The 16,356-nt window shown below is 32.8% G+C and overlaps 1 protein-coding gene across 1 annotated transcript in view; it reads left to right on the forward strand.

Moving 5' to 3' along the window:
* Positions 1 to 16,356, forward strand: part of LOC149418403 (limbic system-associated membrane protein-like) — a 128,889-nt gene that overhangs the window by 33,041 nt on the left and 79,492 nt on the right. The gene's annotated exons all lie outside the window — the stretch shown is intronic.

The raw sequence follows: 16,356 nt of genomic DNA on the forward strand, positions 1-16,356 counted from the left end.
CAAGTCTTTCATACGTAACCCAGCAATGATTTCTTTCTTAAAAAAAATTACAAAGGTGACATCAGATTTCTGATCAGGTTTCATTTTTTTCTGTTAACCCTAAAAGGACGGAAATATCTTGGTTGTATGAATGAATGAAAATTCATAATTCAAGAAAATATTTTAAGGCATTTCAAACGCTTTTCATAAGCGACAAAAGAGGCAATAATTAATATATCGGTAGCTGGTCGCGTGACAAAGTGGGGAGGAATTAAGAGGGCTAGTAAAGTTGGGTTGGTGGCGTTAGTAAGGTTGGCACAGCTGACTGCCGATTGAAGTTGATAGAATCAGATAAAGGCAAATTGGTATTCGAATGGAAATGCCGTTATAAATCCAGTCTACAGAAACGCAAAGTGTTCTAAGGTATCAATTATGGCTAGGCCGGCCGCTCGTGAACACAACCTGATTGCTATTTCGATGAATAATATTATGATTTCTTACCGAGAAATGTAAGAAAACTGTGGGACACTAAATTTGGTAACAATGATACATAAGTTTAGATAAATGTTGTTACTATAAAATAGCAATTAATTTTTGAATAATTGCGGTATATCAAGTTGCGTACAAATTAATGAAGATATTATTAAATAGCATTTTAGGTACATTATCTAAAGTATGATTTGTAGTGACCACCCCTTTAACTCTAAACTATCAATATATAAAGATCTAAAAATCTGAATATTTGTAATTCGTATCAGCCACAAACATGTTGGGTTTTGACATAAACAATTCAAAGGAGTTGACCAACTTTTTAATTATAAGATTGTTTTACTTTAGCTTAGCGCATATCATTTTCGAGAGTGCATCTTAGATATGGGAGCCAGAAGATACCGTCAATGTTTTAACCTTAAAGTAATATAGTGAATTACAATGTTAATTACCTACACTGGGTCCATACAGACCCATAATTTTGTTTGTAATTTAAGTTCATAATATTTCATTATTATTATTTTCTTATCAATGTTTCTGCACCGGGATTTTTTTTAAGTGGAAAACAAAAAAAAAGTCTTGTAGCCATTTAATAAACAGAAACCACAAAATTATGAACATAAAATCAACAGTGGATTCTAATTATAACTTTTTAATATATGACAAAAACCAGTCTCCTATGAAAGAAATAAAACCTATATTTTTGCATCATCACATATTATTCACAGTTGCATTATTACTAGGTGCATATTACACAAAAATGAACTGTAAATGCATAGCTTATCTGTTGTTTATTGTCAGTCTTTTTGCAAAATTTGCAACCGACCCCTTTTAGTTAAATTTCATGAGGGTTAAGTTTTTTTAATGATTCATCCTGTACAGATACGATGATAAGAAAAAACTATGGAATAACCTATTCACAAACAAATGAACTGATAAATTACATCATAATCTTAATCAATCAATAATCAAAATAGCTGTACACAATAATTATCAAAAATAAAAAAAAACTTGCACAAAATGAATACCTAAAACCTGCAATTCGTACCACACTAATACTGCACTGGGTCTGTACTGCCTAGACTTGTTAAATATCCCTTAAACTAAAAGAACCGTTCTGCTTCCAATATGGTTCAAATGGCAAAGAGAAGTAAGGAATGTACCGGGTGCATCGGTGGTCTGGCACGCACAGCGGTTGCTGGAGAGAAGAATTTATTTTTCGGTTAGGTCCACATGGACCTAGTCAAGTATTTAGGGTTAATGATCGAGAAAATTCAAAATCATTAATTACAATAGAGAGACTGCAATTGTCTTTCATCGAATACCGCACTAGTCCCAACTGCTGCCAAACGTCTGGATTTAGTGAGACTGTGGTATCCCCAATATGGGTATGTTGTGAGGCTGAAGGTAGTATGAATTAGAAGGAGATGGGGAAGAAGAAGGTGTGTAAGTACTTGGTTATTCAGATCTTGTCATAAATACGGCTGAAACAATTTCAAACCACTTTAAAAATTTTGATGTTTTTGTTTCACCAAAGAGTATCTTTCACTCTGGATCGTGCCGTAAATGCTTATACTATAATATATTATATTATTTTGAATAAATTGACTGTTTCCAACATAATTTATCTCGGAAATGCTGAGTATCTGAAGTCTTAGTTCTAGGACAGATGTAACGTTACTGCTTTTGGCTTATAATTAGTTTCTGAACGGTTTCTTATCAATACTAGAAGTACTGGCTGATTTACGATTCTGTGAGTAGGATAATTTAACGCGACGCCGCCCGCCAACAAAGTCTGCCGATTCTTCCCTGGTGCAATACTAACTTACCAATGCTGATGCCCCTGGTCCTTCATCCAGTTTAAACACGAAGTATTATTTAATCTTACTATGTGTACCTACGTGTAATTTTCGTTGTCCTACCTGTAACCTTATAATATATTTGCTATGACAACCACTACTTTTATTTATCACTTTTGCACTGTATTGGTTGAATATGGTTTTCGCAAAATAAAAAAATATTAATAAATATGTTATCGCTATAAATAAAAAGTTTCGCAGTGACATTTTTTTGACACCTTTGAAGAAAATTTATTAAAATAATGAAAAATATTTAACGTTTTATATAAAGCAAAAAAAAAACTCAATATATCAAGTAAATAATATAAACCTGGAATATTCTTGTTTATAAAAATACCGAATTTCAAATAATTCGATTTTCCTCATAAATCCCACCCTTTTAAGAGTCTGAGTTTATTCCTATTTTTATAAACTTTTAATTTAAAAAAAAATTATCTACATTTATTGTAAAAACTTAAAAAAACTGTTATGACATCCCACATATTCGTTATTTGAAGAAAAATGGATACTAATTATTAGTCTTTTCATCATTAATCTTAATTGCAGATAGAAACATCAAAATTAAATTTCCATATTTTAGTTTATAAAGCATATTTTCAAAATAAATATCAATTATGAAGTTTAGCAACCTCCATAGTGTCTTGCTCCAATTTTGATTCCAATATAAATGAAATATTTGGGCTTATTGTTAGCATTTACGAATTTCAAAGCATTTAGATCGTAAACGCGATTCTGACCTTTCACTAATATGGAACATGTTAAGTGTGCTTTGAAGTGAATTTAACATTTATTTTTATTATTATTGTCGCAGAGTGTGTGATTTTCCGTTATCGTGATGATTTTATTTTGACCTGTTTATGGTTTTATTGGATGTATAAAACAATGTATCGAATACACGATGTGGGTGGAAAAAATCTTTTAATTCAATATTTTAGTGGTTGTAAAGGATCACTTTTTTTACATAAACCCCACGGAGAATGTAAGCCTATGTCATCTTTGGGGATGCTTCGAGGATGGACTGTATAAGGAATGAAAGAAGAGGAAGTTCGGTAGGAATCTAGGGATCCCTGTGTCCAGGAGTGACGGACAAATTATCTATCCCACCCGCTGCGGCGCAAGGTGATGGATCAAGAGAGATCAGTTGGAGAGGTCAAAGAGGCTCCCTGAACCAGCCTCTATATATCCGGTACGCTACGCAGTTGGTGGGCATGCGCATCATGCACCCGGCACCCCTACTAAATCACCAAACGTAGCGAATCGCCACCGCGAATATGGCAGAGTAGTTGGTTATCTAATAAATGGTTCCAGGGGCGGCGGTATCAAAATCGGCCACCCAAATTTAACCTGTCATTCTATGATCCTATGTACCTATAACTATGTATTTCTGAAATACACAACTTGTTTCCTGTAAGATTATAATAATTGTATTTGTGGGAATATCGCACAGAACAACACAATGTTGTTTAATATTATATCAATATTGGGTTTTGAAATCAATTTATTTTGGGTCATCGGAATTGTAACAACACTAATACACGAATATCCCAAATCCTATCTGGTACTTTGCCAAAATTGGGTAATTTGAGAAGCAGACGAGCTCGATTTGACAAATCGATGAGGGTCAACACATTTAAGGGGGGGGGGAAGAATAGGAGATCAGGAAAATTTTACGGGCGAGACTTTTTACGAGCCCCTGTTTGAAGAACATTCAAACGTATTCTAAACCCCCAGATTTATTCGGTTTTGGGGACAGCTCATATTATATTACATATCAAATAATATGATCTAAACGGTGTTAGAAAGAGAAAAAACCACGCTTTATATTCAAATCCATGAGTGATAATCCATGATAAGACAAAATAATTGAAATATGCACTATATGAAACAATGGTTCCCACCGCAATTTGAAAAAATTTAAGAAGCTTTGTAATTTTTGTAAAATCATTTTTATATGGAACCTAAGTGAATTAAAAGTAATATTTATAATTTAACTGCCTAAAAAATTGTGTTTTATTATTGTGATCCGTAATTTTATTTTAGTGTCAGACAAAAAACTTTAAATCAAAAAATATTATAACTTTTTTAGGTTCGAATTAAAATTTTTAATTAAAAATATTTTTTTTTTCTAATTATAAAATTTGAAAGTTAATTTTATTGCCTTCTGAAAAAATTTCTCAGTTTTCGAATATGTTCAGAAATTTGTCAGTTATTTTATTGCAAAGCAGAAGTACAAAACAATTCTCCGACCATCTGACATGTCTCACTAGGAACTCATGTGCTGAGAGCAAGCGCAGTTTATAACATAAGCAGTTTAAAATAAAAATAAAAATAACAACACAATATTACACTAAAAATAAAAGCACCAATCTACCATAAAAATACATACATAAAGAAGGTTTTAATAAAATCTTTAATTGGATCTGTCTTGGCCAACGATCCAAGACTTGATGTATTTATATTTTAAATGATTTGTTTTTTTCTAATGAAAAGGACGTTTGAAAGGGACAAGTAAGAGATTATGCCTTTTGTTTCTAGTATCACGAGCAGTTTGGGCATTACCAAAATATTTCTGTATTTGAATGGGTACGCTAGTATATGATTTTTAGCATAAAGTTGCCTTATGTCCGAAACACATGTTCTCCTCATCATCATCTAAGTTTGTGATATTCTAGAACGGAGAAAAATATCTTTTCACTAAGCAATTGAAATTGTTTGTTAGTAAGAACAAATTGATAAAATAAATTGTTAAATCCACAACACATTAAAGGTGCATAACTCTGGAAATATTTTTTACATAATGGAATTGGATTTAAAAAAAAACTACCGACCTCCTATTATAGCCGAATAAATAGAAACTTATAAGAATTTCAATTATATAGAATTTGAACAGAATTAAGTATCTATAAAGTATATCAAATATATGTTATTAGCTTTTACATAATATTGTGAACAGTGTAACTAGTGTTGCCAGATGTCTAGTTTTGTACCGGACAGTACGGTTTTTTGAACTGTTGTCCGGTCTAGAAAATTTTGGAAAACCGGGCAATAGAATGTCCGGTTTATTTTAAAATACTTGACATATATACCTTACGAGATAATTTACAGAGCAAAAGCCGTGAGCGATTCTGGCGGGTGGCGGCAAAATCTGTTTAAAATGTCACAATATGTATGCAGTGTTCCCGTCTTCAATGCCTTCGTAGAAAGAGTTTTTAGTGTAAGAGGACTGACGAAAAAAATCGACTAGGTGTGAATACCGTAAAAAGCGAATTATCTTTTTTCTTCAATTTAAATATCAAATGCACTGAATATTAAGATACAATTTCAGGCAATAAACGATTATTTAAAGCAGTAGCATCTAAGTTTGAATGAACTAACAAATTTTAATATGCAAACAACCACTTCATTAATTAATAATTGCATTGATTATTTCAAAAAATTGTATTGTTCGCACCTGATTCAAAATACTACGAGTATAATTGAACGTCTCATTAAATTATACATTTTCATTTTTTATTGTTATTTAAATTATTATCCCGATATACTACAGTTAAGCAGTTTGTCAACAGGATATATATGTTCAATTACTATGTCAATATGTGTACATAATATTATTACTAATTATAAATATAAATAATATTGTTACTACTTAAAAGATATTCAAATTATTATTATTGGCATAATAATCTAAAACTACCAGTTAAAAACCCGCCCCGCGGGTTCGCTTCGCCCAGTTTAAGTGATACTAACAACAGTTAATCTATAATAACCCAACCTAACCTAACCTAACCTATCATTTTACTATACATATAAGTACATGTCAGATTAGAGATTTGTTAACAGTGAAATGTTACGTCAATGTGAAAAAATATTTTTAGAAATTAGTTATTTAACCATAGAATATTTTCTACTGATGTACTGATTTTGTACAGATTTTCAGTTTTCGTACTCAATTACAACAATGCCAAAGACGAAATTTTAAAAATTCATCAAATTTCTTAAAATTCATGTTCTGTGAAAATTTTGTCATTGTTTCAACATGGGCCGGCAGTGTAAATGTACTTAGGTAGGACTTCCACAGAACTTAATTAGGAATTGAATATTAGAAGAACTTGAATAAACTTTGATATTATTTGAATTTATTGTTAAAATTCGGTGATATAACCCGTCCAAATAGTTCCCGTTGACAATAAGACCCAGTAATTGGTTTCTATAGCTGTGTTAGTTTTGTATATTGGAGAATGGTATATAGTTATGTTTGCGTTAGTGCGTTATTTTAATGCGGACATTAGAACATGAACATAATAGATTTTTAGATATTTATTATGTAGAGAAATCCAAGCATTACCGAAAAACTAGATCTAATCCCGTAACAGTATACACGGCTATTTCAGCGGTCGGATTGTGTATCTTTATTACCAGTTCACTATAATTTCCACGTATAGATCCAGCGCAATGAATGGCGTTCTCTTTATCCCCCACAAAGGATGGTGACATTTATGTTCCCGTATCAGAGCAGGCAATCGGCTAGAATGCTAGAAAACTAGAATACCATAATGTTGTAGGTACGGTACAAAGTCAGGAGTCGTCAATTCATGTCGTAAAACACAAACAGGGAACTTAATATAGCGTAGGACATCCAACTCATAAATGAGAGTTTAAAATGCCTAACATGAAGATCGTTTATCCAGTATTGTTGTAAAAATAGTTAAAAAATTAAAAATATACCTATATTGTTCCTGTGGTAAGTAGTTTAAATATTGTAATGATGGATGGATACATACTATTCCTTCAAGGATGGAAACTATTAATGGTTAAGTATTATATCATAGTGTTTCCTGTAAAAATCACTAAGGAGAACCAGTATTGAGTAATCCGTACATGCACATTTATTTTGTCAGTGTTTCGTGAAAACCTCACTAGGAGATCCTATGGTGGGTATTTGTAAACACACGCGTTTCGTGCCCACTTCACAAAGAAGAACCTGTATTGAACAATAGAGGTTCTTCCCTTAGGTCAATTGGTGTTTGACCCCCAAAATTTAAAATCAAAAATAAAAATAAATTATTGGCATCAAAATGGTCTTATTCTTAATTTATTTGAAATGTACCTCACAACAGTAGAGCTGCGAGCGGCGGTGGCGAGTGACGAGCAGTGACATCTGGTGTCTCTAATAGAAGCTTTCATTCCCAAGTCCACATGATTTGCTGGGTCCATAGACATATGAATATTAGTAGACCTGCCCTAAGTGATTAAAAGCGTATTATTCCCCACTCCCCATACCGGTTCCATTGGAGCCGGCTGGGCTCGCGTATGGCTTCCCGTGAATCTTGAGAATGTGACGTCATCATTCTTGTTCGAACTAGCGTCGAGCTATGGTCGAGGCATTTTATGAAATAACACGGCAAAATAGTGGCTTGTGATATGAAAACTTGTAAAAATAGATGTGAAAAAGAGAATAAATCCAATTGTCCTATTACATTCCATATGTAAGCATCATTTTAAGCTTATTCACGTCGTATAATATGAATCAGTTGTAGAAACATATGCTATCACATCGAGCCAACATTGGTCGAATGTAGCGATTCTCAAGTGTGCGCACTCGTTGTTACTGGGAAGTAAATTATGAACACTTATAAAAGTGTCTTAACTAAATACTTAAACAAAATATTCGACTCTGAAAATAGAAGAAATTTTTTTTTGCCGAATTCGGACTTCGCAAATTTGTTCATAACGTGGCGAGTAATTTGCGCTCCCATGTAAAAATGTCTATTCATTCAAAAGCAGATTTTACTTTTAAGAACTAAATGGTGATATTATAATGCGAGATGCCTATATACTGTCAGTTTGATTTATTGACGAATCACAGTCAGCTTTACCCCCTTCGTTCTTCAACAGTTTATTTTACCCCTCACCTTTAATTTCTAGTCTATATATTCATATGCCTGTGGCTGGGTCAATTTAAAGGGTATCCCAACTTTGGCATACGCGCCGTAGGATAACGTGATGGCACTACGTCTTTTGTCGTAGTAAAAATTAGGTCCCAAAGAAAGCTTAGGGACGCTTAGGTCATGACCGTGTGGGAGATAGCACGATTAATATTATATGTTTTAAATTTTAAAGAGATGATGACATAAACATGGTTCCATAATAACTCAACACAGTGACAATTCAACACACTTTTAAGAAGTCATTGGAAACGATGAAAAAAAAAAAATCTAACCTAACCTAACCTACTTACCATTTGATAAAGTTTTTGTTTAATCACTTTTTATGACTTTATATAACTTTTTAAAGACGTGATGGATTATCATTTTGATGATTTATCCGGTCACCAGATGATACAACGACTTTGTTCTAAAACTTCTATCTATTCATATGATAATAGCTTTCCTTTTGTGACGTAGGCTTCTTCGGGGCTAGATAATAAGTAAATTAATGAACAATAATAAATACAGACATTGACGTACATTTATGAACATCGACAAATTATTTAATACTACAGTCGTGGAAATGAAACACAGCTTTTGTTGTTTACATAAAAAATACAATACATTTATCAATTCTTAAAATATCTATCTTTTAGACAGATTGCTTACATCTCTGAAATTCGCTGCTTATTTATTTGTTTTCCTCAAATAATATCCAGTTTTATTATATTTAGCAAGTTCTTTGAATTATCTCCAGACGCTTTGTTTGTTTTTTTAAATCTATAAATATGTCAAAGGATAACAACATTATATAAACACATCCATCATTTGATGGACTGCTACAGCACTGTATGCCGTATGTAGTTCTGCCGTCAGATAAGACGGATCACGTAACCTCATCAATGTCAAAAAAGGTCAGATTACCACGGCAAATAATAAGAGATAAAATAATAGTAAAAAGCGTATATCCACGCTCGCTAGTCTCCAGTGAATAATAAATCCCGGGTTTGTCAAGATTAATCGACTAACTCCATAATATTTGATCCAGGTCCAATTTTTTATGCTTCAAGACAAGACAGACGTAAAAAATAAACAAGACACAACATCGATGGTGAAGATTTTTACAAACCAGATTTTTTTGGTTTTCCTGTTTCTTGCGATCTGAATTAAATTCAATGTTGTGCAGAAGATAACCGTCTTTTCATATCTAGTAAAAAATTGATAGAAATAACCAATTATATGATCAATAACAAAATTACTGGTCACTGGTGGTCTGGTGGTCGCTCACCTGGGTCACACAAAAAGCAAAAATTATTCTAAAACCATCTTGATTTATATTTATAAATAAAAAGCACAAGAAATAACAACTAACACATATTTCAAATACTAGATTTCAGGGTCAAAATCATATCCAACAAACAACTATAAATACAACATTTGGACAAAAAAAAACTTTTTTACCAGCACCATAGTATAGGGATCTCCGTATACTACGGTACTAAACTATTTTAAAAATCTCTCTCTCATTCAATACTCACAACGGTTTCATCACACTGACAATTTAACACACTTTTAAAAAGTGATATAAAGTCTTAAGAAAGGATGAAAAAAAAATTAAAACTAACCTAACCTAACCTAATTAACCCAGTTAATAAAGTTTTTGTTTCATTCCTTTCTATGACTTCATATAACTTTGTAAAGATGTGACTAATTATCATTGTGATGATTTATCAGGTCACCACTCACACCAATATTATAACGTTAAATTCTCAAATATGAAGCTAGATATAAAACTGATACTAACACCAAATACAGACTGAAACCGAAACCACATTCAACTGAGCAAAAACACCTTTTTATAAATAAATTTATAAATGTTTAAAAAAAACACTACTTCATTTTATAATTACTTTATGTTATCCATGTTATTTAATTTTAATAATACGTAAATGAAATCCTTAGCACGGGTGAACGCAGTGAGAAAATCATTATCTCTGGTTGTTACAAGAAGAGGAAGATGATAAAACACTTGTCAATATTATTATTATTGTCTTCCAAAATGTTATGATTTGAAGTTACTGTATCACAAAGGTCGACAAATGTTGTGATAGATATTGTTATCTAGGAATAATAATTATAAATTATTGTTTACATGGATGCACGAATAATTATTGAAATTAATTGAGGTGATTTATAAAAATGATACCTAAAAAAATCAAGCATTTAGCAGTCCGTCATATCAAATAAAATAAAAATATGTTAATATTTTTTAAATTTATTTTGGATTATTGGGGAAACAAACAGTTACACGGATTTTATATAAATAATAACATTTTAAATGTTTACAAAATTTTGATATAAAATATATAAAAAAAAACATAAAAACAACTTAGATATCTTTCACACAGCAGAGGAAAAGGGTACGTAATTAACAATTTGATTTAATTTTTCTCCAATATTATATCTATCTGATGATTTACCTACCAGCAATGTCCAGAACTGGTCCAAAGTGGTAGTTTTTGTCCAAGGAATATAAAAGCTGATCTAAAATAAGGCTAAACTTTTCTTCTTCCACCACAAAATCATAAAAGTCTAAATCTTCCTGACACAATCGATCCTCACGGCATCACGTTCTGTGAATACCGCCAAATCGATGATCCATCGCGCCTATTGTGAGGACTTGGTCAGCCGGAGTGTCGGGCGAATTTCCTGGCCCGTCGCCAGCAGAGCCGGTACTACAGTAGTAGCGTAACGGTAGCCTAGTTCTAGGAGTAGCAATGTCAGTGGGAGAGCCGGCAGATATGGTGCTAGATAGAAGACAGCCGAGCGGCAGTGGAAAGGAGCCAGGAACGAACTGGGATAGCGGGCTATTGAGTTTATGCCGTGGAACAATGTATTATGAAGTTTGTGTTTTGATTAGTGTTAAAAATATTTTGTCGTTATTTGAATGTCTACGGGAGAAGGCGATATTAAAGTGCATACCTTTTTGTGACTTACTCATTTTCTCTCTTCGTTAACCTTACCGTTACGAAATTCAAATATTCCTTTCGATTCCAAGATGACACGTCAGACTTGCCGTTATGTGTTAGTTATATATAAATAAACAGTTTACCGTGGAAAACTAAAATTTAACACTCATATTGGTCGGTGGCTGAGTTGACATCGCGTTTGGGTCTAACCCAGACGTAGTGTGTTCAATTTCTCAGGCGGCTAAGTCCTCCATCACAACACAAGCAACATTTTCCGCTTTCTATGGTGGTAGGAGATTTTCAAATCTTGTCAGGGTATTCGTAACCCGGGAATGTTTGTCTTTCTTTTTCAAATAAAATTACTATTTTAACAGAAATTATACAAATTATAAACACGGAATTCATTAATCTCATTAGCATGCAGTATTAATTCATTAAAGCCCTGCTGGGCTTTTACATAAAGATTACAAAATAAATTTAAAACAACAGTATAACATAAATAAAAAAATATATAAAAAAAATAAAGCATATAATACAATTATTGTTAAACATACATAAAAAACTCTTGAAATTTATGTACGTGTAATAAAAAAGAAAAAAAATATACGAAAGATATTGTGAAAAATTAATTTAGCATATTATGATAAGAGTTGTAATATGATTCAAGAAGCGTAATTCAGAGTCAAAAATAAGCCGAGGTCTTTGAATTAATAGACAATTTTAAGATTAATACACGGTTAAAAAATACAAGATATAAGTAAACAAAATTCATCTGTTAAATCGATGATCCATCGCGCCGGATTTTAAATAAAATTGAGAAGAGGAATTTAAAATAAAATTAAAAAATTACCTAAAACTACTATAAAAGTCCATATCTTACTCTTATTATTATTTCCTTCAAATCTTGAAACTGTATTATTGATAAATCTTGCCTATTTCTTACTTATCCCTTTGGTTTTGCAAATATATTATTTACTTACTTACATGATTCCATATAATTGAGCTAGGATTCACTCACCAAACACAAGAGCCTTGTCTCTTTATGGTGAGGAAAAGCTATTATTATTTACCTTGATAACACTGTATAATATGTATAATAGGGTGGAGTGACGTTGTATGGGACTTTTTTTTTTAAAGATGCCAGTACTGTAATAGCAAAAAAAAGTTGCCTTTATATAACACCTCTTTCGTCTAAATAAATCAACTCGATCAAAACATTCCTTTATTCAACAACCAGCACATTTATATTTAGAAAAAAATTGTATGAAAAAAGTCGCTGAAAACTCTGCCAAGCATTATAAACAAGCGATATTCATAGCAAAAATACAATTTTATTAGGGGTTTTATAGCTAATAAGGTGCATAACACATCTGAAAATAAAAATAAAATTACCATAGTTTCAAGGCGGGGTCTATTTTTGGTTTTTTGAAGAGGATTATTGATTTTTATTGTTTTTTTCGTGTTTTTGAGAAACATGTTTTTTTATTAAATAAAATACTTTAACAAAGAGAATTTTTTTAAACATTAACGAAGTTTTATAATATTTATCGTGTTTTGAAATGAGATTTGGTTTGAAATTCGGGCATTATATGCCTAGATTTTATTGTCGCCCGAATGAATCCATCTCTTGCTTCAGGCCCAACTGTAGACAACGATGCCTGGGTAACTAATTTGATGCACCTCTCGACTGCTTGAGTGTGGCAGGGAAATCTGGGAAATTCGATACTGTCCTTTTCTTCACCGAAATTATTTATCATTTTGACTAGGCCATCATTACTGATTTCGGATAGTATCGGTGGCGGTGTAACTTCGCATTCCTGCCAGTTGATAATATCGTAATATTTACTTGCTGAAAAGTTTATTGTTGGAATAATAAAGTCTCTAACAACAGATGGACTCGGACATCTATCTCGCGCCTTTAATATTCGTCTCAAACCCAATTCTCTTACAATTAGGTTGTCATCCATTATCATGGATAGTAGCAGATTTTCCGGGTGGCAAAAATAGGCGTTTCTTTGAATTACTGGATTAATTATATCTCGTAGATCGGTGCTCAAATATCGGGTGAGTTTTATTATAGTCATGTAATGCCCCATCTTTACACGACGGGTGCCTCTTTATCTCAAACCATGTCGGAGCATATGCTTTAACAACATATTCAGCAAGAATTTTTAGGTTCACTGAAGGGTTAGTTGTTCCTATATATAATCGAACTATTGAGTTTGCTGTCGTCAACCAGCGTGAGTGACAAATACTACCTGGATGATGGTTTGCTAAATTTGGTGGGCAGTGACCTGTTGTAACTGCAAAACATATTTCCTACAAGTATTTTTGGTCCGTGCTCAAATTTTTCAATTCCTCTGCGTTGAGTTTGTGCATCTCAAAGTGTATTGGTGAATAATTTATAACGGTGTTTTCAGAGCTGCTTGAAAGAAGTTTTCCAATAGGTCCTGAAAACCCTTTAGGTCCTGTTGTAGCACCATCTAAGTGTTGAAACAAGTGGCGAAGGGGAAGTTCGTTTGCATGCAGCTGACAGATAAACCATTGTAACGGATGACCTAATTCCAATTCCATGAATCTAATAGTTCCATTTCTTTTGCCTGTATTGACAGCAGTCCCATCACATCCAATCGCTGATAAATCATTCAAATTAAAACCGTTCACTTTTAAATGGTGTAACATGCTCTTTGCGATGTTTTTGCCAGTTCCTGATGATGGTGTAACATGTCCAACATATTGAGACCCCGGCTCAGATAAAATGGAATAATGTTCTTCTGAAATCGTTCTCCGATGATATCTATCCCCTTTTTTTTCCTGAGACAGTGTTTTATCCTTCCTTCCATCGAAATATAGACCTCGAATTTTTGTTGACTCCGACGACATCTGCCATGTTTTTTATTAAAGAAGTGCGACACGTTTGTCTAGCTCGTCTGAGTTTGCTCCTATCAATCACCATTTTAGAGTCGTCTTCGGTTACTATGCCAAAATCTTGTAATGTAGCACTTGCAACAGCTGATGCCGACCTGTCTGACAAACCATACTGATCGCAGATTCTGGCCAAAGTGGGGAGTTTTAACATCATACGGGAATTTTCTGGAGGTTGCGAAGAATGTGAAGAAAATGATTGGTTTTCATCAAAAAAGGGTTGACGTGGTTTTGTCGCTGATGCTGTAGATGAGCTGACCTTCGAAGCAAGTTCAGATAAACGAGCTTGCATCCTCATTTTCCGATGTAATTTTTTGTTGTGTCGGTGTCTATTGCTCCCAGCATCATTTTTCTCGAGGATCTTTGGTCTTCAAGGAATGCTTGTTCTTTGGTGGGTACCTTGCGCGTCTTTTCGCAGGAACACATATTCAGATTGTTACATTTGCATGAAGCAATATCGAAAAGTTTATTCATTTCGATTTTATAAGAATTTAACTTAACATAATAATGCACACTTTTTTGGCCAATTTTTAAGTTTTAAGTATTCGTTATAATGATCTTGGATCAGTTTCATCACTCGATTGTGTGAAACAATGGGAATAGAAGCGCGCTTCCAAATTCCTTCAACAATTGCAGATATAACACTTTTTATTTCGAATACTGACGGTTTTTTTGTAGAGTTAAGATTACGCTCATATCGTAAGAAAAAATAATGTTTAATCACTTCTGAGACAGTAGGTAACACTTGAGAGTTCATTTCAGTTGGTGCCCCGAATATTGGACATAAAATGTTGCTTCTCGTGTAATTTGCATTCATTTTCACAACAATTATATGTGTTAAAATTTAATCGGAGAAGGATTCTAACACGTCTACGGTCAGCGGTAGCCGAAACGAAACTAGATGCAAGTCGTATCTAGTTTCTGCGACGAAACAATAGGAGCGTAATTATCCCCCCCACCTCCACAGCGCTCACAAACTCACTAGTTTAACAGCAATTTATGCAGTGTTTTTTTTTTATAAAACATGTAATGTTCAATAAGGTAAATGTAATTGAAAGTAATGGATATTATTTTATATTTTTGAGACTGTACTCAGATTTTGGGAAAAAATGGCTAAATTTACGTTTTTTACGTTACGAAATCGCTAGGTTGTTGAATGAAGACATAAGTTTAGATTTTTTTAAGTATTTTTACGAGAATATGAATGACATGAAGCATCTTTTGGCAGCTATTACGATACCGAGATTTGATTTTTGCAATGTCACTCCACCCTAATGTATAATTGTATATTTATTGTAAAAAACATACAAATATTAAATATAAAAAAATAAAAATATGTGGCCATGTATTATTGGAACACATACACGTGATCTTCGTTCATGGAACTCGTGTTCATGCAGGTATCCTTATCCTAATAAATATGAAGACGAAATGTTACAATATTTAAATATTAATGAACACGTATTCTGACATCCCAATAACATATTCGTGTTTTACCGACGGTTTATTAAGAAAATCGATCCATTCATTTGTTAAAGGCCTGCAATCCCATTTTTCAACAGGAATAAGAATAATTTTAAATAAATTAGCAATACCTACCTATGTGGAAACCTGTAAATGGTTTATTTACTGTAACTAAATTGTTATTATGATGTTATTGATTGAACTGTTGGTATCCCAAATAAAATAAAATTAAAATAAAATATTATGTATAAAAACGTTTTCGCCATGGTGTAAGTTTTTAAAAAAAAAATAGATTCGATTGCCAACTGCCAACCCTGATCAAAAACTTTATGCACGCCACTGCCTGTATAAGCATAGTAATGTAAGTTACTGCGGGAAATTAAAATCAGGTGTTTGATTCTGTCAGTATCGAGCGAGGCAGATATATTATAATAGTATAAAATCCCATGTATTAGTTTGATCTCTCTCTCTCACATCCCAGCTCGCAACTAGTAAACACTCATCCGTAATCTTTCTACTCATTAACAATGAACTAAGTAAGCAATCGCTGAGAATCGTTGTATGAATAATTCCAGAACCTCATAATATTAGTTGTACAGTCTGCAGCAATGGTATTTACAGTTTCCACTTGGTTTAACAATATTTATTTATATATTACCTGTAGGTTCACGGTACACGGTACCTACAGGTAATATAGTTGTGTAGAGTCTAGTGGTTATTGCAGAGTACACATCAGTTATAAGA

Source organism: Hesperophylax consimilis, chromosome 13, assembly GCF_061612785.1.
Source record: "Hesperophylax consimilis isolate HC1 chromosome 13, BYU_Hcon_1.0, whole genome shotgun sequence".
Taxonomy (NCBI): Eukaryota; Metazoa; Arthropoda; class Insecta; order Trichoptera; family Limnephilidae; genus Hesperophylax; species Hesperophylax consimilis.